Below are 23,196 nucleotides of genomic sequence, written 5' to 3'. Positions count from 1 at the left end.
GTCAGGTTGGTTGGTTTGTTTGTCTGTGTCTGTCAAGTTGGTGGCAGATTCTACCCCTCTGGTAGCTTCCGTTGCACCGGTAGTTAGGCGAAGCTCGGTGGAGAAAGGACACACTGCAGCTAGCGGTGGGTAAGTACAGTTCGTAGCTCCTAAAGAGAATTTTCTGCCTTGCCTAGTTAATTTTATTTCGTGACAGCAAAATTGTTCTGCTATTGCACTATTAAAATCGCACTTTGTTTAATGTCTAATTTCTGAACAGTTAACGCGTAATTAAGTTTACCACGTGCTGAAGTTCGGCCGTTCGTAAGCTGCAGGAGCGGATCCCATGTCGTTTATCTACTGTACAAACCTTGCGAAACGGATAAATCTCTTTCCAAGCTAGTGAATGAGCATAACGGTGATAGGTATCTCTGAACTATTTCTGTCGTGGGTATGTAGATGGAATGACTGAATTATTGTGTTCCATTTCCCTATTGTTTTTTTTCCTTTTTAATTGCGCTATTCTACAATTTTTTGGCGAATTATTTAGTTAAATTTTCATCCAGGCACCAGTCATGTGTATTCATAGGATGTGCATCAAATTCAGCAATGAAATAAATGTGCTACGTAAAAGATAAACTCTGCGTCCTTTATCTTTCTCATTGATCCCAGTTTTCAAATTAATTTTCTATTCCCTGATTTTTTAAATTAATCTGCTTGCTTCTAGTGAACAAAAATGGGAGAAAAAATCAATTTAATTGAACAAGCTCCTTGATATACGACATACAACGCTGTTCATCTTGTTAGTGTCTTTAAAGAAATTGCAGTCTTATAACGAAATTCTTAATTTAATTGAACTGATAATTTCCAGTTCGGTCTTTTCTTTATTGTTAGCAAGGGCTTGGGCTGGTGGCGACCCTGTAATTTTTAAGTTTATAACTGTTCATGTGAGGTGGCTTAACCAGAAATTGCGCACAAGGGCTACACCTCCATCATTCTTGGTACATAACGTATGTCGAGCCTCGGCTAGGATCTGTTTACAGTTCTACACGCATACTTTACAGTGCTTACTGGGCTTAGGTATGGGAATGACAGTGGCGTCTCGCAAGCCTCTGGGAAATGTGCTCTCTGTCCAGATGCGATTGTGCATATGAAGGAGAAAGTGCTTGCCCGCAAGACAAAGATTGTGCAACATCTGAATGTGGACATCGTCTGGCCCTAGGCGAAGAGGATCGGCATGAATTGAGTGCGTGGTCTAGTTCTCTCATAGTAAAGGTGGCACTCTAACATTCACCATTCTGAGAGAAGAAGGGTATCGTTCGAACCGCCTCCACTAGTTTCCTACGGAGGAATGTGGGGTGATAGTGGGTGGAGCTCGAAATCCCGCAAAAATAACGGCCCAAGTTTTTGGATATAGCAACAGAGTGCACATTACAATCTGTTACGGTCAGACCGGAAACTGGTGAATCGGTATTGGTCCCAGAGAACCGTCAGAGGTTGGCCCATACGATGAAAGGAGAGGGGGAGAGAGAGAGAGGTGGGGGGGGGGGGGAACTGTTAAAAGAATTAGTGAATGAAATCTACTTAGTTTTTTGCTATCCCACGCAACTGTTTATAATGAATGCTGTTTGCCATCATAGGATAATGATTAAAAGAGGGTAGAGAACGACTACGTGCATGAATTGCGTCACGGCACGCCTCGGTCCACCAAGGGACAGGGAAACGGCGCGATAAACAGGAAGTGTTGTTGGTCAAGGAGGAGTAAAGCCTGCAGTCAACCTCAGAAGGCTGCCAACTGGGTTTATATGTAGGTGGGGTAGGAGTCAGCAAACGGATATCAAATGGGAAGTGGCCTCTAGAGTATGTGTCAGACAGAGAATATATGAGCAGACTGCATCCAACAGCATCCAGAGGCCATGATGGAGCCAAGGAAGCAGGTTATGCCGTAAGGCCAGCCGCTGCCACTAACTGAGGCGTTATGGCATCAATGCATCTGAAGTTCCGGGATCCCTTGTGTTGGGTAAACTGGGTCCTCAGAGGCCGCCCCCAATTTCAGCCTGGGGAACAAGAGTGGAACATGCAGATCTGGTGGTGTAGGCGCCAACGGAATTTCCTTCTTAGGAGACTATTTTATCTTTTATGAATGCAAAGACCTCTCTGAATCAGGTAAGGATGGTGGTCCAGCAGTCTGTGGCTCTTTCAACCACTGGCCAGTGTCCAGCTGTAGAGCGTCTGAAACCTTTGAAGAAAATGTTCTCAGGGACCCCCCGCCCCCTCCCTCCATGGAGACAGAAGTTGATTTGGCTCTGACAGAGGTGAGGGCCAGTGTTCCTGGTGGGTGGGAGGTCAACAATCCTGAAGTAGATGTGGAGAATGTAGCAAGAGGGGGCCCCCCAACCATCAGGGCGCAGGCATGGGTGAGCAGTGCTGAGCGCTCACAGTAAGCGGTTTAACAGGCAGGAGTACCATCTTCAAAGTGGGCAACATTATCATAGCTGTAGCATATGACACTGTTATACATGCTGGGTGCAACTGTTCATATTTCTTCTTGGTCTCTTCATTGGCTAGTTTGTACAAAGTATTGTATTCTTGGATTCTCTTCTCTCTGGAAAGTAGTGCAATTTGGTAAGCGGGGATAATGTTGCTTTCCACAGGTGACATAGATGGGGGAGGGGCACAAGTAGTGTTCACATGCAGACTCTGCGGCAGCTACCTGACCAGTAATATGTTGCTCGGAGTCACTGTGTCCCAGTCGCAATGGGCGCATACTCCTTGACATACATGGGGAGTTTTCAGCTTAGTGCGAGTCCTGAGTGGTCAGGAGGCTACCACTATGCTAGTACTTGACGACCCCCCCCTCCCCCCGCCACACACACACACACACACACACACACACACACACACACACACACACACACACACACACACACACACACACACACACACACACACACACACACACACACACGAAATCAGCTGATTACCAAGAAGGGTTTAGGAGGATTACCATATTTAAGGGAAGGGAAGGATGTAAAGATGGAAAGAGACAAACGTGGAGCACCTACCACATGGGCAACCTTCCCTGCACGATCCATACTTCTGTAGAATTTTGATAACTGGTGGCAGGTCAGACAACAATGGGTACCAAATGTTTATTTGATGAGAAGTTGTAGGGAACGCTAGAAGTGGGAACTTGAGTCCCAGTCAGGAACCAGGTCCAAGCAGGGTCTGTATCAATGAAACCATCCGATGGAGAGGCAGAGGGAGAAAGTAATAGTGCAAGTATAAGCCTGCAGAGGCTAAGGCTCCGTGGTAGCCAAGCACGTTATCACAAAAGAATTATGTGACCTATGGAGTGGAAGGGTGTCAGGTAACACACAGAACTGACCACTTCTATATTACATGGTTTTCCTAGTACTTGCAATAAACATGTAAGTGAAGTTAAGTGAAAGACGTAAACTGTTCAATAAATAACTACACATGTATGAAAATATGTGACGTATTCATGCTGTACCCATTTGATGTGTAGTTGGAGAATACAATGTACCACCAAACATTTGCGTAATGAAGGAGATAAAAGGCGTCAGAAGTCAAACAGAATATGTACGGATGGGCGACTTTCTGGGATGATATCTACTGTGCAATGCTATCATCTAATATCGTTTTTGAGATAGCATGAAGCACTTGCTTTTAAAAATTGGTAATTCGGAGGTTCATTGTGAAATATTAACTTCTGTAGTTTCAAATATAATGAAAATATTGTGTCATTGGATGCGCCTTATTTTTATGAGATCACAAATAGATTCGGATTTGTTTAATACTCGACTGCTAATTACTGTAGGAACTCAAAGAGGTGTAAGAAGCCGTCTTTCAGTTTGTCTAAGCCTACCATTGCTAGTCATTGTGCATTCTGGTAAGCAAGGCAACCGTCGTCGAAATTACCAGCGTTGGGATTCTCCGCACGTCCGGCCCTTTGTTGACGCCCTTGCACCTGCCCCGCAGGGGCGGCCACGTCGCGCCCTAAGCCCCAGGTCCCCTGCAAGCAAATTCGCCTCAGGTACCTCCTACTAACTCAAGGCGGCCAAATCGCTCGCCTACATACGCGTGACATTGAGGTGGGTATAGCTGTCAACCACTACTTGGCCACTAGTTGCGTGTAACCGATGGCCGGTCGAGGATGCTACGAAAGCCGAAGAGAAGGATTATCTGCTACCGCCGCCGAAAATAAATTTGATCTCACTTGTTACGTAATTATTGCCGCAATTTTCTAACAGCACCTAGGATGCTTGTTAACTGAATTTTATCATTGACCTTCATAGCTATTCAGGGATAGGTTGGCACAAACTAAAGTTACTTACGAGAAAATATGTTTGTTGTTGTGGTCTTCAGTCCTGAGACTGGTTTGATGCACCTCTCCATGCTACTCTATCCTGTGCAAGCTTCTTCATCTCCCAGTGCCTACTGCAACCTACATCCTTCTGAATCTGCTTAGTGTATTCATCTCTTTGTCTCCCTCTACGATTTTTACCCTTCACGCTGCCCTCCAATGCTAAATTTGTGATCCCTTGATGCCTCAGAACATGTCCTACCAACCGGTCCCTTCTTATTGTCAAGTTGTGCCACAAACTCCTCTTCTCCCCAATTCTATTCAATACCTCCTCATTAGTATGAGAAAATATAGGAGGGTTATTAACTACTGTTGGATGTGATTCAGTAGTTAGTTTTGATTGAATGAATGAGCAGCGTGAGGTGTTACCTGAGGATTTTTTGGTGATGCTCTGCTGAATTTAATTATGACAATTATTAGTTCGCGAGTTATATCTAATTTATTCTGTGGGAGTTTATTATTCCTTGACTGTTGTGAATTTTTCTCACATGATGTTAAAATAGGAAGGTTTTACAATTGACTTCTAGTAACTAGTCAAAGTGAACGTGAAGTCAGGGCCTTAGCAAAAAATCTTATGTGCAGGGGATTATATTTTTGTAGTTTAGCCCCTGGTTTGTGTCGTTTCCCCCGAGACAGCAATTACAGCTATTGTCCCACTTGTTCCAAGTTAAGTGGGACGTTGCACAGAAGAATTCCTGAGGAAACTAAGGTCGCCTGATAAGAGAATCGCCACACAGAACATTGTCGACCGATTGTGTACGGTCCCGGGGAGTGTTTTTTTTTTTGTTGTTACATGCGATCGTGCAGATCGATAATACGACACGGAAATCAGAGTCGTCCAAATCTCAAACCTTTTAACTACACCAGCAGTTTAGAGAATGTGGGAGGCTCACTGAAAAGATCTCGTGCAGTATCACGTTAACAGCCGGTGTAAAAACAAAACTATAGTTTAAAACCATTCGAGGGGAATCTTCTAGTACTCTCGTCCATAGCGAACTTTCTTCCTGGAGGATCTAGTATTCTATAAGTGAAAATGCGATCCTAATCTTTACTGCTAAACCAGATATTTAATATTAACACCTCTAGAGACTTCGACGGGTATATCAGGTCTTAAACTCGTAAAGTGACAATAATACTGTAAAACAAGGCAGTATATTGCACGAGGGCATTCAACGCCCTTTCAGTCAGCAGAATAGCCACGCAGGGTGGTGAGAGTTTTGAACACTTTTGTAGATTTGGCAAGATTATAACCAAAAACATTAACAACAGCTGCAGTCCTACAATACAAAGCTACGCAACAAACAAGCGTAGTACTTGCAGGAAGCCAGAAAGCGTCACACTACAATGTAGCGAGAGACGGGAATTGTTTCAAAGCTTACAGCAAAGTCTAGAACATCTGCAGACAGTTATGTAAGTCATCGTCCTAGACGAAAAGAGATGCTAATATGTTAACTAATTCACAAAATCATAACATTATTTAAGAAAGAGTGTGAATAGAGCAACGAAAGAAAAAGGAGAATATAAACCCATTGGATGCCGTAAGTGAAACTATGGAAACACCTAGAATGATTGTGTTTGACGGTCATCAGCGCAGATAAAGATGTGCCGTGCTGGACTGTGCATCTTCAATATAGACTAGGCAGGCATCAATGCAGGTTGTTTGCGCGTAGTGCACACTTCGTATTTGCATTCAGAGACCGAGGTCGGCGTGCAGTGAAAGACCTAACAGCGTTCCAAAGAGGACAGATTGTGGGGGCCAGATTAGCTGGAGCATCAGTAACCAAGACAGCCAAGTTGTTGAACGTTTAAAGAGCAGCTGTTTTAACAGTCATGACAGCCTACAGAAACGTAATAGTGGGTACAAATAGAAACTAAACGACAGAGATAGTCGTACGCTAACACGACTTGTGTGAAAACAACACAAAACTACGCCGGATAATGTAACTGCAGAGCTCAATAGCCATCTTCGTTACCCAGTATTTATACACTGTCCGCCGAGAACACAGAAAAGCGAATATTCATGGACTAGCTGCTATACCGAAACCATTAGTGACGACAACCAACGCAAAGAAACTTAAAGCATGGTGTCAGGGGCATGAATTCTGGACAGCTGATAAGGGGAAATACGTCATATGGTCCGACGAGTCAACGTTTTCGTTATTTCGAATGTCGGTTACCTCTGTTACCTCTGGAGAACGCCAAAAGAAGCCTTCAATCCTGATTGCTTCATCCCAAGCGTTATGCTTGGAGGTGGAAGTGTGAGGGTGTGGGCAACTGTATCATGGTATTCCGTTGGTCCCATCATTACTCTCAAACACCGTGCTACAGCCGATGATTATGTAAACATTTCAGGTGATCAGATGCACCCCATTTTTCAAATGTTGTTCCCAACAATTATGCCATATTTCAGGACGATAATGCACACATTCACACAGCCAGGACAGGCTGGAACAGGCAAGTGAACTGCAACGTCTTCCCTGTCCAGTACAGTCCACGGACCCGAACATTATCAGATCCTTGGAGGCGGTATTCGAGCGCAGACTCCAGAGCAGGTTTCCGCCTCCCTCGTCACTGCAGGAGTTAGAAGAGGTTCTGATCGAAGAGTGGCATAACATTACACTGGAGGCTATGCAATAATGGGGTCCAACCTTTTATTAATAAGCCATTCCCAAGTAAGTACAAGCGTTCACAGTATCTTGCGTATCCCCTGTATATGAGCAACTATAAAAGTGAACCTTGCATTGCATGGGAGCAACTGTAAATTTGAGATTACGACTTCAAATTCAAAATTAGAAATAAAAAGATGGGGGAAAAATAGTACCATCGGAAACGGTTTTCAATGATGACCTTTTATCTAAAAGCTTTAGCGTTTTGTCTTTTCGAAGATTTCACCAGAAAACTGACGAAGCATCGCAACCTGCGTGAGTCTTAACAGATGAGAGTGGAAACTGGTTTAGCAGATTACCAACTGCTGCTTGCCCGAACACGTTCCATGTACCGAATACGAGTTTTAATTGCTTGACTATTCGTACCACCATAGCTTTATTTTGCTGCAGTTAGTGCACATTTATTATTTTCAATACACTGAGTATTCCGTGATTACTTTCCCAACAGCATTTTACACAGCTGCATCAAACCAATGATACGAAACACGTGGGTCTGCTACTGTGGGGGTGTGCGTAGGTCGCGTTATCCTCCATCCTTATGGTATCAACACTGCCCCTGTTATTAACTATTAGCCAGTTATGTACTGGTAACCCCAGAGCTGGATAAGTATGTCTCTCATAATTCTACACGAAGACCAAAATCACAATTCCGAAAGACAGGCCGGATTTGCGAGAATGGCTGATGAACTGTATGTATGATTTCTCACGCTGATAGTGATCTCAAGTTTGGAGATTAAACCTCACAAAGTAGGCAGGTTCCACTTTGCGTTATTTTCTGGTAAGCAACTTAAATCTGCTCAAATCTGCATTGTGTCTCTACCAGAACCTGACATTGGACTTGCGTTCAGCTGTTACAATGTAAGGCACATGTGCAACGCTATTTCATAGATATTTCTATAGCGTGATGCCTAAGCGATAACCATGTCAAATTACACGTAAATGACAGTGAATATGAATCTGGTGGAAAATTTCCGCCTTACCAGTTTTACAAAACGGCAATAGTGTGGTGACGTCACTGGCTAAGGCGGAGTCACAGTATCAAGATCTTCAGACATGCGTTTGAAATTAAATGCACAGCAACGCAGTAATACACACATTCAAAATCTAGACCGTATTTCCTTCCTTCAGTTCAGATATCCTCTTATCTCAGACAGAATTGTCGGAAAAAAAGGGAGACTAGCATTTGGCGTCGAGTGGACGGCCTGAACGCAGGAGAATGACGAAGTTTGCTCGACAGAAGCGTCCGATCCCACGCGTCGGCTTTGACCCGTGACGTCATGACGGCGCGGAGTTTGGTTTGTGAGTGTGGCGTGTTTGTAGATGACGTCGTGATGTGGTTTGTTGTGGTTTCTGGTGGTATGTTCAGGATTTTCGATTGTGTGGTGTAATGGGCTCAGTTTCCTTTTGCTCATTATCCAGAATTGTTCGAGTGTCGGCTGTGTTTGTAGTGGAATTCGTTTCAGTGAGTTAACGATTTTGTGTGAAGGTTAATTTAGTGTTGTTCGCTGTACCATCGTGTGGTAATTTTAGTAAAATTAATTGATTGTTGTTTTTGTTCAGGAATGGATATGACGGATAAAATTAACAGTGCGCTGGTCAAGGGAAGTGTGTCTGTGTATGTTGATATTGGTATCGGGAGATGTTTTTGAGCTATATAGGCCAAGCGAAGTGTTTAATCCTAATCTATGGGATCGGGCGCTGCTGTCAAGGGAAGGGAAGTGTCCGATTCCAGATGATATTGTGTTTAGTGGTATTTGGGGAGTTTTGTGAAGTCGGTTTTTAGTCGTTTTGTGTGGTCTTGTATGGGGGTGGGTGTCTAAATTTGTTTATATTTAGTTTGCCCCCACCCAAAAACACCCCATTTTCCGCCCTTGTCCCGTTAGTGTCATTAAGTTTTCTGTGGAAAGTGTGTTTGTTTTTGATGTTTTTTCGTCCTTATAACGTGTACGTACCGACTTTATGTGCGCCATATTGGAATCGTGGTTTATGGTCGTTTCCGCCATATTTGTGACGTCATGGGTCAAAGCAGACGCGTGGGATCGGACGCTTCCGTATTTCCACGAAGTTTGTCCCGGGATTCGTCTGAATTCGATTCAGTAAAACCACGGGAAACTTATCTGGATGGCCAGTCGGTGACTTAGCCACTGCTGTGCAGTTATCAGTTTGTTTCGTTAGCAGAGGAGTCTCTCACGTCACAGGATAAATATTTTGAAGACCATTCGTCTTTAAACGTAGGTTTTGCATCGAGTGAATACATGGCCAGTTTCACTCCACAATTATTTCGATCGCTTGCTTAGATGACGCATTAAAAGCCTAAGCCCACCACCAGAAGCAGAGTTCCTAAAACCGCTTTTCCGAAACTCGTTCACCGAAGACGAAGGACATACTCCAGAATTCGAATCAAGAACAGCTGCCAACGTAGCTTAGAAACAGTTATCCTCGGGGTAGCGAAGCAATTTCAGTTAATGGAATTACGTCTTCCGCTCGAGATTACACCCCAGTTAGGCTCCTTCCACAGTATGATGTAATAGCTCCATACTTAGTGGTCGTGCGAAACTCTCGCTTGATAAAAGATCCGCACCTAAAGACTGGAAAGTTTCATACATCACACAATACACAACAAAGGAAACAGAAGTAATACATTAAATTACATATCGGTATCACTGACGTCGATGCAGCAGGGTTTTGCAACAGTGTTCGAACATAATAAATTATAAATAAGAAATCGAAGTAGTGACTGAATTCGACAGGGGGTGTCAAACTGATTCCATATTTCTAGATTTTAGAAGGCTTTTGACACAGTTCCTCGCAACTGGTTTCTAATCAAATAGCATGAAAATGGAGTATGGATGGTATTACACTATCAAATTTTATTGATAAAAGTAGTTTGTCAAACATTTGACATAGTGTAATCGGAAATTTTTGTTAAGTGATGCCCTTCGTCAGATTTATTTGGCCAAATCTAGCCTTGGATTTAATTCCAGAAAGCGATCGTCTTCTGTTTACCGAAGTGGCTGGCATGTATAAACACACTGCGAAACGATTGCATTGTCTGTAGAATGGAGCAGCACATTCAGAATGCAAAGGTGGTCCTATTTCGGACCTTATTGTGCCACTACAAATATGGAAAGACGTTTTGCAATCTGGAATGAAACAAGATATTTCCTGTTTTAGGCAGGGAGCTGGAAACCCAGTCTTTCTTCGAACCTAACTAGAATAGTCCACATTGACACTTGTATAATAAATCAAAACTAGGAAAAAAAGTAAGACAAGATCATTGTCACCAATGATATTTCTTCGTTCACTGAAAAGCGATTTAAAGAACTCTTGTTTTTCAAGTGGCGGATAATTATTACAATACTATTCATTGATGATTCAGAAGTGGTAGCTAGAAGTGAATAAGAATTGAGTTTTGTGCTAAAGGTAGTGGAACATGGGCTGGTTCTTCACAGGCGGAAGTATTAGATGACTAATAGTTTAAGCTGGGAAACAAGCTTGATAGATAGTCTCAAGGCATAGGAGTAAGGACAAGACCAAAATGTCTTCCTCATCATTAAATAACAGCTAATACCAAAGAATGTGCCTAGTTTTGAATGTATTAAAATGTGTCAAACCCGTAAAGAAATTCGAGAAACCAACTACAATCGCTTAAAGCATGAGAAAGTGCTTGGCTAGCACGAGGATATACTCACAATCAGTTCATTTCGAACTGACACGGACCGCGTCACAATCCTTTTCTCATGTTTGACGACTTTCGATGATACGATTACCATTCTGTTACATTACATTGCACTGCACTCGTTTTATTGTTATTTGCAAACTTTAACAGGAGAGATAGGGGGAGGGGGGTACGTTTGTTTAATTACAAATCGTAATTGTGTTTCATAACTCACTGCCTCGTTTAGCTTCTGTGAAATACGAATATAACAACGCTAAAAATAGCAGTTTCTCAGCTAATATGACGCGGTTCTTCTGTTACCACATGGCAGCAGTCATTGTGAAGGGACTATGAAAAAATATTTGAAGACATAATACTGCTTTTGCGCCACGCGAAAGCTCTTTATCAAAGAAATATGAATACCTGATAAAATTTCTTTGGCGAAGAATTTTGATGGTGTAATATCTGCCTATGATCTCAGTTGTACGACTGGATTCGTGATTTGCAACCAGAAAGGTCACAGCTCGTAGTACTTGACGGAAAGTCATCGCGTAAAACAGTAGTGACGTCTACCGCTCCCAAAGGAGGCGTTACAGGCCATCTGTTTTTCCTACTCAGAAGATGAATTGCAAAATGATTTGCACAACATTTCATGTATAAGAGGCGAAAAGTGGTAATGGACTCTACCTAATGATAAGTGTGAAGTCATCCACATGTGTACTAAAAGGACTCAAATTTCGTTTACATGACAAATTACAAATATAAGAGCTTCCATTTCCACTGAATTTCTGGGGATAATTACGAAAAACAGACTGGAATGACCATAAAGATAATTTTGTGGGGCGTTGTTTTGGCAGACCACTTAGAAGATACAACAGGCCGCCTACACTACCGCTTGTCCGTACTATTTCTCGATTATTGCTGGACGGTGTAGGATTCTTAAGAGACCATCTCTTAAGAATCCTACACCGTCCAGCAATAATCGAGAAATAGTACGGAGGAGATCGAAAAAGCTCTAAGAACTACATCTCGTTTTCTATTATCGTGAAATATGGGAGTGTGAGTCACAGCTATGGTACGCCAGTTGGGCTGGCAATAATGGAAATAACGGCGTCTTCTTTGCGGCTAGATGTTTCCACGAAATTTCATTCACCCCCGAATGCGAGAATATTCTGTTGACTTCTACGTACATGGGGCAAAATAACTAGTATGATAAAATCATAATCAGAACTCGCACGGAGAATGTTATTCATAAGTGCTATTCGCGACTGTAACCGTAAGGAAATAGTTTGAAGGCGGTTCGATAAACTCGACCATGCACTTAAGTGAGAACTGCAAAATAAAGGTAGATGTAGAACGGCTGGCAACATGTTTTACACAGCATGCAACATGGGAACTATTACACTTATGAGCTGCCCGGATATAAAGAAATGTTATACACGAGTCATCGGCTTTGACCAGTGGCGTGGGAAACTTTGAACAAACGCCGTCAACAATATAGCGACTATAACGTGATGTTATTAGCGATGTTTTTCGAGAAGGCTAAGCTACAGATCAGTCCTTCACCACTGCTACGGTTTATCATCACATTCATTGCCTACACCAGCTTTAAAACCTAACCTTCGGCTAAGCTACTGAGCAGTCCGTCACCACGACCAACTTTTTCTTGTCGTCCTTTCGTTCATATTCGTTGGCTTAGCCAACTCAACAAAACTGTGAATACATGCACGGAAAGGTGACGTGACAGCAGCCATTACCAATACGTCACTGGCCAAAGCATGACCGACGGCCTCGCAGTTTGGTCCCCTCCCCCAAATCAAACAATCAGCTGTCCAAAACCGACGAGTCTTATCGAACATTCCCCTCGACACACCTTGCCCAACTATTGTTGCCTTTCTGTATTGTTAAGTGAAATTACTTCGTGCTTTCCTGTCGAGCAGGGTAGAGACTACAAAATATGTTCTGCCGCGGCAGAGGCGTTAAACGTTCCACCCCTACGGTATTTAACAAGACACGCTGCAGGCTTCGCTGTTACCTTTGCAGGTCCTCTGCGACGCGACGGTCAAACCGGCGACAAACGGCGCAACGCGGTGGAGTCACAAGGCGACAGCAAGCATCCCCCCGCCGGCACAACACGGCTATCGCCAGTTATCGCTGGAAACTTTGGCCCATCTCCGTCAGATGGCGCGTCCACGGCGGTCACAAAGTGTTTCGTTTCACTTTCGGCAATTACTTGTCTCGATTGGAGTGTTACTTTATGCTCTTAACAGGATTTATAGGTATTTCAATTAGGGCATTATGGTGAAAATATTTATTGCGGATAATAAACGTCAGACAGGAAACATATCTTGAAAAAATTGTTCGTGAATTTTATTTTTCACTCAGATTTAACAGCTATAGGCACCTACACACGCACCAACTTATCGGACGAACGACCGACCAACCGACCAATTTCATGGCAGCCTACACACGTCCCGACCGACTAAACACAGCGATTACAGCGCCGCCCTGTTGTTGAGATTTGTTTATCTTTGAGTTCATAGAGTTTATGTTAGACAAGATACCGCTTGGTGTTAGACAGAAACAAAAACGGGAGTGTGCGTTGCCTGTTTTAGAGGCAAGTAAAAAAAAAAAAAAAAGGCTGAGAGAAAGCTGTGAGCCAAGAAGTGGCTAATGCAAGGAAAGAAATCCAGCCACATTATGTTATTTAAGCTTCTGGAAGCCGGTGCCGATGAGCCGGCCGGTATGGCTGAACGGTTCTAGGCGCTTCAGTCTGGAACCGCGCGACCGCTACGGTCGGAGGTTCGAATCCTGCCTCAGGCATGGATGTGTGTAATGTCCGTAGGTTAGTTAGGTTTAAGTAGTGGCTGATGACCTCAGATGTTCCCATAGTGCTCAGAGCCATTTGAACCATTTTTGAAGCCGATGAGTTTCCTATTTATCTAAGAAAGGGCGAATCGTGCATTTCGGAGTTGTTGAACATGATCAAACCATTATTAACGAAAAAGAATGCAGCCGTGAGAGAGGCTGTAAGGTGCGAGGAGGTACTGTTGGCTTCATTACGATTTCTAGCCATTGGCAGAAGTTAAGATAACCTCAGATTCAGTGCAGTTGTATCCCTACAATTCTTAGCTACAGTAATTCCTTAAATGCACGGGATCAGCCGAGCGGTCTATGGCGCTGCAGTCATGGACTGTGCGGCTGGCCCCGGCGGAATTTCGAATCCTCCCTCGGGCATGGGTGTGTATGTTTGTCCTTAGGATACATTAGGTTAAGTAGTGTGTAAGCTTAGGGACTGATTACCTTAGCAGTTAAGTCCCGTAAGATTTCACACATAATTCCTTAAATCTGCGACGAGATTTATAGTTGACCGAGGAAACACATCATGGCACAGCAGAATAAATGAAACAAAAGAGGTTTGTACAAACGTTAATAATTTACGTATGTAGTAGCATTAAAGGTGGCCTGTAAGATTAAGAATCTCGTATCAAATTTGAAGATGACAGACTACACACGGTGCACGTCGTCTAATAAACGCAACAACATATACTTAATAAATGAACATTTAGCAACAGGTAGAAATGTAAAAAAAAAAGAAAGGTCCCACACTTTCCTCTTCATACCAGAGGACTTGGATATAAGTTGGAAGTTCTTGACACTTATAACAATAAGCAAGTATATTTTATGAATTAATGACAATTGAATCTTGAAATTTCCGTCTCCAGATTTCATTTCCGATAAGTATCGGAAATAAAACCTAAAAAAAAAGAGATACCGAAGGTCGACTGACTTTTATTCTCTCTATGTGCCACATGAAACTATTATGGATTCGTTAAAAATCTGTATTGCTACCTCGCACGACGTGTCTCCGTGTCAAATTTCTGAAGAAACTCTGTCCCTAAGGTTTCGTCCGCTTCGCACCTTATCGTGTGTATTAGAACAAAATATTGTAATTCTATGCACTGTGACAAAAGACAAACTGTATGTTAGGCGGTTGCCAGACAGCGCTACCCGTAGCACAGCTGTGTGGAGTCCTGGGTGGTTTAGCCAAAATCCCGCCAAACATCCTTACAAGGAAAATTCGTTGGTAGGTCGGCCAAAACACATACACACGTAGAATTTGTCGGTCTGTCGTTTAGTCGTGCCTAGTGCACTCAAAGGTGCGTTTATACTCTTGCGCCTTCTGGCTAACACACACACAATACAGCCATCTGTCCAGTCTTTCTAACACACAGGGTAATGCCTACCTAGACCAAACATGTTTTTAATGGTGTAATATCGCAGATAAGTGACTGAGTTCTCTGATTTCACACGCTGTGCTGAGTCATCATACACTGTTGTAATTGAGAGAGCTATAGCAGTACAGGTAATGTTTGATGAGGTACGAGCTTGATAGCGCTCGGTGGTCACCTGATGATTGATACAGGCTTCAGCGTGGTCCATTTCATCCTATTCGTGCTCAGTAAAATGCACTTTAACATTTTTTTTTGTTTTTCAATTTCTAATAACACACACCAGTCATTGGCTGCTACAGTTGCTAGTATACCGATATTTAAACGTAGATGTTAAATTGTACGTTGAAGTGAAAAGCATTAGAGCGCTAGGTGGAACTCTCTCCTACAATATCTGCAGTTTGCTCTTCTTGCAGTGTCATCAGAATTCTCTGGGATGGCTCGTATGTTGGTAGCCAGTACTGGCCTGTACCATGTGGAGTACGACCACCTGCACACGTGTGCAGGGAGAGGTTGGGTGTATTCAGCGCTGTGTGTATAGACAGCATGCTCACCAGGTGCGCAACAAGAGCCGATAATGTTAATGCTAATGTTTGTCCTGACACATCAGATGTCATTGCTGGCCCAGACAAGCTGGTGGTCATTGCTGCTGCTGGTCTGGACACGTCAGATATCACCGCTGAACAAAGAAGAAGAAGAAGAAGCAATAAGCATCGGCACATACAAAGAAAATGGAGTTGAACGAAGAAAAAAATGTACCTGCAGTGAAGCTAATTGTATATATATTTGTACTTGCTTTTACAGTTCCTCCTTTTCTACAGTTGCGGTGTGCCACAGAATCTCCACTGCTGCTGGTGATGCTTCAGGGTTCTTTTTCTTCCAGAGACTGACTACGAAGGCTGGCGGGCTACCACATCTGCCCTATATTCCCAGTGTACTGAGCATATGATCAGATGTAGTTTTCCTGCACTCTTATTGGTCCCCACTAATTTTCAGGTGGTGGTGGAGGGGATGGCAAAACCTATTTCGAGAGACCTCTAGTGATAGTTTTCTGAACTTCTTCACTCGGCCTGGGTTGTTGCACAAATTCGTCTCTTAGTCATACTTACGAGGCATTTCGAAAAAGGGTCGAATGGTTCAAATGGCTCTGAGCACTATGGGACTTAACTTCTGAGGTCATCAATCCCCTAGAATTAGAACTACGTAAACCTAACTAACCTAAGGAAATCACACACAGCCATGCCTGAGGCAGGATTCGAACCTGCTGTAGCACCTAGAACCGTTCGGCCACCCCCGGCCAGCTCCATGTGTTTGTCCAGTATCATCGCTTTCCAAGCATTGTGTAGTTAGCTATGGACACAACCCTTACCTGCATGATTACAGCTAATAGTTCCAGCACAAGGAGTAAGCTCTATGAGTTGCAAAATGCATCTTCACTGCATTACCAGCACTTGATGAAAAGTATTCTTCTTCTTAAGCTCATCCATTATCTTTCCTTTCCAATCCTCGTGCAGGTAGCTACGGGCGCAGTCCTCAGCTGCGTGCTTGCATGTAGTACACTTACTAAAATCATCCCTGCTTGTCACCAGCATCTCCTCAACTGTACACATAGATGCTTGCATCAGAGCAGAAGAGCATCTGGCCTCTTGTGTTACAAGACTCACTAAACTTTTCTTGAATGGTCTACAGTTCCAACATAATCATTTATCAGCATACGTGGCTCAGCTCCATCCTGCTTCATTTTCATTATTTCGTGAAGTGAATTTGTCTTCTTCATGTGTTTGTCCAGTGTCATCGCTTTCCAAGCATTGTGTAGGTAACTATGGACACAACCCTTACCTGCATGATTACAGCTAATACAGCTGTTAAACTCTTCCTTGTCTGACACCGGCATCTCGTCCATTGAACACATTGTACAAACTAAAGTGTTACACCCATCCTATCCAGCACCTCAGTGAAGTGAATTTGTCTTCTTCATATGTTTGTCCAGTGTCATCGCTTTCCAAGCATTGTGTAGGTAACTATGGACACAACCCTTACCTGCATGATTACAGCTAATACAGCTGTTAAACTCTTCCTTGTCTGACACCGGCATCTCGTCCATTGAACACATTGTACAAACTAAAGTGTTACACCCATCCTATCCAGCACCTCAGTGAAGTGAATTTGTCTTCTTCATATGTTTGTCCAGTGTCATCGCTTTCCAAGCATTGTGTAGGTAACTATGGACACAACCCTTACCTGCATGATTACAGCTAATACAGCTGTTAAACTCTTCCTTGTCTGACACCGGCATCTCGTCCATTGAACACATTGTACAAACTAAAGTGTTACACCCATCCTATCCAGCACCTCAGTGAAGTGAATTTGTCTTCTTCATATGTTTGTCCAGTGTCATCGCTTTCCAAGCATTGTGTAGGTAACTATGGACACAACCCTTACCTGCATGATTACAGCTAATACAGCTGTTAAACTCTTCCTTGTCTGACACCGGCATCTCGTCCATTGAACACATTGTACAAACTAAAGTGTTACACCCATCCTATCCAGCACCTCAGCTCAGACTGAAGCTCCCCCACAAGTCCAGGAGGAGAGGGGGAGTGGGGTAAGTGGGAGGAGTGGGGGGAGGTGGGGGGGGGGACCAACAGCGCCCTCTGGTGGTGATCTTGTGAACTAGGTCAGTTAGTTTCCGAACCTCAGGGTGAACCCACAAAATTTGATATTCCTGCTAATAGATTTGAATTTCCTACCATTTCCATGAGTGAGTGTGGTGGTGGGGAGGGGAGGGAAGGGAGGGAGGGGAACGAGGTAGCGCAGTCGCTCTATTTTCCTACCAAATGAAGTCAAATGGCAAACATCAATAATACGTTAATGCTGGCTCCAGAAATTGGCGCTCGCAGTATGCTCCATGCCTAATACAATGGGCAAGATCCGTAGCAGTTCGGTCACCAAAAGAAGCCGCCACACGCTATTGTCCACTCTCCCCCTCCTCCCCCATACTCACAGGAAAGCCGGCCCGACCCGACCACACGTTTTTCTGACACAATCAACACAGGTGGCCCCTCGTCCAGCCCCATCTCATCCACACAATGCAAGAACAGCAAGTGTCCCAAAGCTGCTTGAAGTATCATGTATAAGAATCAGGGTCCTCATTACTGGTTTCATTTACAACAATGACATTTCTCGGGCTATTCCACTGACACTAATTAACAAAGTGATACCAAATCAAAGAAAATTGAGAAAAATGAGAGACCAAAGGAGACTTGTAACCTAGCAGTAGTTGTACTCATGTTCTAAGCTGGTGCCATCTGATACGTCCATGAGCCTCACATCACATTGTTGTTTGCAGTGATGGCTTTTAGTATCGCATCCTGCCTATCTATTCCAATCTAATAATCGAGTGCATTTAAAAACGAAGGTCCATGATGTCTGTAAGACAGTTTAGGGCATGGCTGCCTTCGCAAATGCCCTGGCCTCATCACCCCATACCATGGTGATGATGAAGGACAGGACTGTGATGGTGTTAGGTGGCGGCTACAAACCAAGTTGGGGTGATGAACATATCGCCATCGTGTCGCACCGTGGAATAATTGCTGCAGATAACACCCTGAATCTGCTCATATCCATCACATCTGCAAGATAAATCCAGCTGTAACAATAAAATCATCTAAAATACATACCTGTAGGATCACTGGAGTCTAATTGAGATACCATGTTAGCCCCTGGTGAACCATTATTTCCGTTATGACGTTTCCTCTCTGCTGATTCTGTTGGTGTTGTTGATTTTGCTGCTAGCAGGTCTCAGAGTAGAACGATTTCTCGCACCAAAAAGACTCATCTTTATAGCCGAAAACCACATTCCTTTGCTTATTTCATCCATTAGGGAACGACTCTTCTTATTTCTAGTCAAGTGGCTTTAGGATGGATGACACCTGCTTATGGCTGTGCGTAGGCAAGACTACCTTAACTGCTTCCGCTGGTGCTGTTATATATAGAATTACATTTCAGTGTAGGTCCACTGCATGTTGATGGAACATTCTCTATTGGAAGAAAAGAATAATTTACCAATGCCTTGAGACTTGCAGCAAGCGGTGGTTGGTATGTGCAGAATGCTACCCACACACCAGACACCTCTGTTAGCTCTGTTCAAAGAATGCCATACATAATATACTAAATTATTCATTTGTATGGCCATATTGTCCGTAGTTATTTTAGAATTCTTGATGGTATTTTAGTTCTGTCATTGCAACTACAAAAAATGCATGGTTTTCACCAGATGCGTTTAAATTTATTGAGGTAAAGCATCATCAGTGGCCTGTAATTTACATTTTGATTTGCTTGAAGACCGAAAAACGGTTTGTTAACAGTATGTTGGTTTTTACTTACCATGATTTTCTCTTAATTTTTTGCCTACATGCACATCGTTGACGTTTTTATTTCTTAGGCAGTGATAGTTGTAGCCTAATTTTTAGTTGCTCTGCAGAACTATGCATATTTCATGTTTTACACATCACACTTTTTCGCACACCCCTGTTTTCTGTTTGTTTTTGTACTTCTAAGTACGTATTATGGTTTGTGTTTTGTAATATTGACAACGTAACACTGCCACTAGTTTACTTTTGATCTATACTCTTTTTTTAAATTTATTGTAGTTGTGTACTTCTATTTAATTATACAGCTGTTTATTTATATACTTTATAAGAGTAATGAAGAAATAGTTATGTAGTTTTTTTGTTGAGGAAGGGAGAAGCCTTGATGAGTGTATATCAGTACATAGTGGTGTGATGGAGTGTGACTTGGAGGAGGTGAGAAGCAATAAGCCAAATGAAATTGAGAGGGGAAAGTTAGATGGGAGATTGGGAGAGGTGAAGGATGGAAAAGGCTCCTTTCTTTTTCATGTAATTTCATCAATTATTTTATATAGAGTCTGGTTTCCAATATCTATTTGGTCATTCAGCAACTGTTTATTTTGTGTTAATGCTTTGTATATGTGGAAATTTTCTTAGAAATTGAGGAGGTGTCTGTCCTTACTGATTAGTAGGTGTTCATATCTTTTCAGTATTGCTTGGTCTATGGTGTTCTTGTTTTAGATAATCTGCAAATGTTGAATGGTTTGTATGGTATTTAAATGCTCTGATGTGTTCTTTATATCTTGTGTGGAACGTACTGCCAGTCATTCCAATGTACATGTTTTCACAATCTCTGCAACTGAGTCGATAGATACGAGATTGTTGTTAACTGTCTGATTTTGATTTCAGTTTTTGGATGTGCTTTTGTATTGAGTTCTTTGTTTTGTAAGCAATGTTTGTGCCTTGTTGTTTGTATCTGCTACCTGTGACTTTGTTGTGGTAGGTAATTGTACGCCATTTTTTTTTGTAGTCATGCAGGTTGTATGTGTTGGAATGGTTTGGTTAGTTTTTGTCATTATTTGTGTCTTCATTTTTCTGTTTAGTTTGTCTACTGTTGTTTCTGTGTGTCCATTTTTAATGCTATTTGTTTTATAATGTCTAGCTCTTCCTGGTAATCTGATTTGCTTAGGGGGATTCTGTCCAGTTTTTTTTTTTTTTTAACATGGGTCTGATTGCAGCCTATATGTGAATCTGTGGTTGGTTTAAGGTTCCATTTAAGATAGTGTCACTTATGAGTTTTCTGTATATGTCAAGTGTGTGTTTGTTAGTGTCTTTTCTTTTGGTTATGTCTAGAAAGTTGAGAGATTTTTCTTGTTCTTCTTTTGTTGTGAACTTTATGTTTTTTTGTACAGTATTCATGTCTTTGTATAGCTGCTGTATTCTATTTTCAGGTAATATAGTAATGCACCCTTTTCACACATTTACTAGCAGAGAAGTCATTGATGTAAGCATCAGGTTATTATTCAGAGTCTGATGGCTATGAGGTTACGTGTCCCTTCCAAAATAACAACAGTAATAATAAAGAAATGAAAGGTAGTGAAAATAATTTGTACAATTGCAGTGAGGACCCACAGGAGCTTTGCAGAATGTCTAGTAGGATCAGGCACCCACTAACACTCAGAGCCTGCCAATACTCCTATCAAAATGTTACTAACATGTTAACCTAAGATGTTAAAAAATATGATAAAACCTGAATGGTTTTTACCAATTGCACTCTGTGAGGTGTGTTTATAAATATTTCTGTGATATTTTTTATGAGCACATCAACAGCACAAGTTAGAGTAATTGATTTCCACATTAAATAACGATGATTATAGACCGATAGATAATATTTTGTGTTAGATCAGCACAAGTCAAACACACTTTAGACCATTATTTGTATTGTCAGAAGAAACACATCTGAGTAAAGACACAACATGACAGCACTTTCAGTCATACACTCTAAGTGTGGATGTAATTACATACTATTGTGTGTGTGTGTGTGTGTGTGTGTGTGTGTGTGTGTGTGTGTGTGTGTGTGTGTGTTTGTGTGTGTGTGTGTGTGTGTGTGTGTGTGTGTGTATGCTGCCATGTTGATGGCCAGAGCCATGGGTATGGTGGATGTTATTTTTTTTTCGGTATGCATGGTGCTACTCTAAACACATACTAATGAAGGAAATCCATGTTAAATTCTCTGAGGCCCTCTTTATATCAAGAGTATAATTTCTTATTTAAATAATAATAATATGTGACAATGAAACATTAAACATTAAAACCATATGATGGCGACAGGAACTAGCAGGCTGGTAGATGGAGTTATCGAATAACCCTGCTGAATCAGCACTGTGAGGTATAGGTTTCTACACAGCACCAGTGAGATATGGGTAGTATCTGCAGTGACTGCTTCACTGACTGTCTCTCTCCAACAAGCTTTCAGTCAACGGTATATGTTCGAAAGCAGTAAATTTCCAACTGATGCTGCCAGAGAGGACAATCGAAATAGTTTTAAAAAAATTAAATACTGTGTAATAGCATTAGGTGCTACTCTAACTGATGTAGATAAAATATATGGCATCTATGATCAGTAAACTTCTCGTGATTTCATCTATACTAATTCATCCTGCTGTCGATATGTATCGCTTTTCAATTCTAGAATCATACCACTTTACACTGCATCCAAATATTTTTATGATTCCAGATACATTTGGTATGCAACTCTCATGTATTGGTAGAGAACACCACAGCATTCAGAATCCAAATATAAATAACTACCATTTCATCACACACACACACACACACACACACACACACACACACACACACACACACACACACACACACACACACACAGAGCTAGGGATGTATGACAGTTTCGTCTTGTCAGCATGTCTCTCTTGAATGCACCATCTTTCCACTGTTAAAGTATATGTGGTGTCAGTCCCTCTGTTGCAGTTACACTGAGGTGACAAAAGTCATGGGATAATAGGGTATCAGCAACTCGATGTGTAATGGACTCACGTCGATGGAAGTTCCCTGTAGAAATACTGATCTTTGCTGCCTCTGTGGCTGTCCATAATTGGGAAGTTGTTGCCAGTGCAGGATTTTGAGCATGAACTGACCTCTCGATTGTGTCCCACAGATGTTCGATGGAATCCATGATGGGCGATTTGGATGGCCAAACCACATGCTCGAATTGTCCAGAATGTTCTTCAAACCAACTGTGGACAGTTGTGGCCCAGTGACATGGAGCATTATCATCAATAAAAATTCCATAATTGCTTGGGTACATTAAGTGCATGAATTCCAATGACTGTCTCTAAGTAGAAAAACATAACCATTTCCGGTCAATGATAGGTTTAATTGGACCAGACGATTCTTTTCATTCCATTTAAACACAACCCATAGCATTAGTAAGACACCATCAGTTTTCACAGTGCCTTGTTGACACCGTGGGTCCATGGCTTTGTGGGATCTGAGCCATGCTCGAACCTTACCACCAGCTCTTACCAAATAAAATTGGGACACACACGACCAAGCCACGGTTATTCAGTCTTCTTGAGTCCCACCGATATGGTCAAGAGCCCACAAGAGGCGCTGGAGGCGCTGGAGGACTGATGACTTTTGCTTTTAGCAAAGGCACTCGCGCCCTTCGCCTGCTGCCAAAGCCCATTAACGCCAAATTTCGCCGCACTGTTCTAATGGATGCATTCATCATACGTCCCTCATTGATTTCTGCCGTTATTTCACATAGTGTTGCATGGCATTTAGCACTGGCAGCTCTATGCAAACGCCGCTGCTCTCGGTCGTTAAGTGAATTCCGTCGGCCACTACGTCGTCTAAAGCGAGGGGTAATGCCTAAAATTTGGTATTCTCGGCACACTCTTGA

The 23,196-nt window shown here is 42.4% G+C and overlaps 1 protein-coding gene across 1 annotated transcript in view; it reads right to left on the bottom strand.

Moving 5' to 3' along the window:
- LOC126268140 (serine/threonine-protein phosphatase 6 regulatory ankyrin repeat subunit C-like) overlaps window positions 1-12,855 on the bottom strand; it is a 60,710-nt gene extending 47,855 nt beyond the window's left edge. The window contains exon 1 of the mRNA XM_049973671.1: window positions 12,726-12,855. The gene's annotated coding sequence lies outside the window, so the exon portion shown is untranslated. The remainder of the gene's footprint in view (window positions 1-12,725) is intronic.
- Window positions 12,856-23,196: the final 10,341 nt, after the last annotated feature.

Source organism: Schistocerca gregaria, chromosome 4 (assembly GCF_023897955.1).
Source record: "Schistocerca gregaria isolate iqSchGreg1 chromosome 4, iqSchGreg1.2, whole genome shotgun sequence".
Lineage (NCBI taxonomy): Eukaryota > Metazoa > Arthropoda > Insecta > Orthoptera > Acrididae > Schistocerca > Schistocerca gregaria.
The sequence above is the reverse complement of the archived record's forward strand: the minus strand, read 5'-3'. Positions and strand labels throughout refer to the sequence as shown.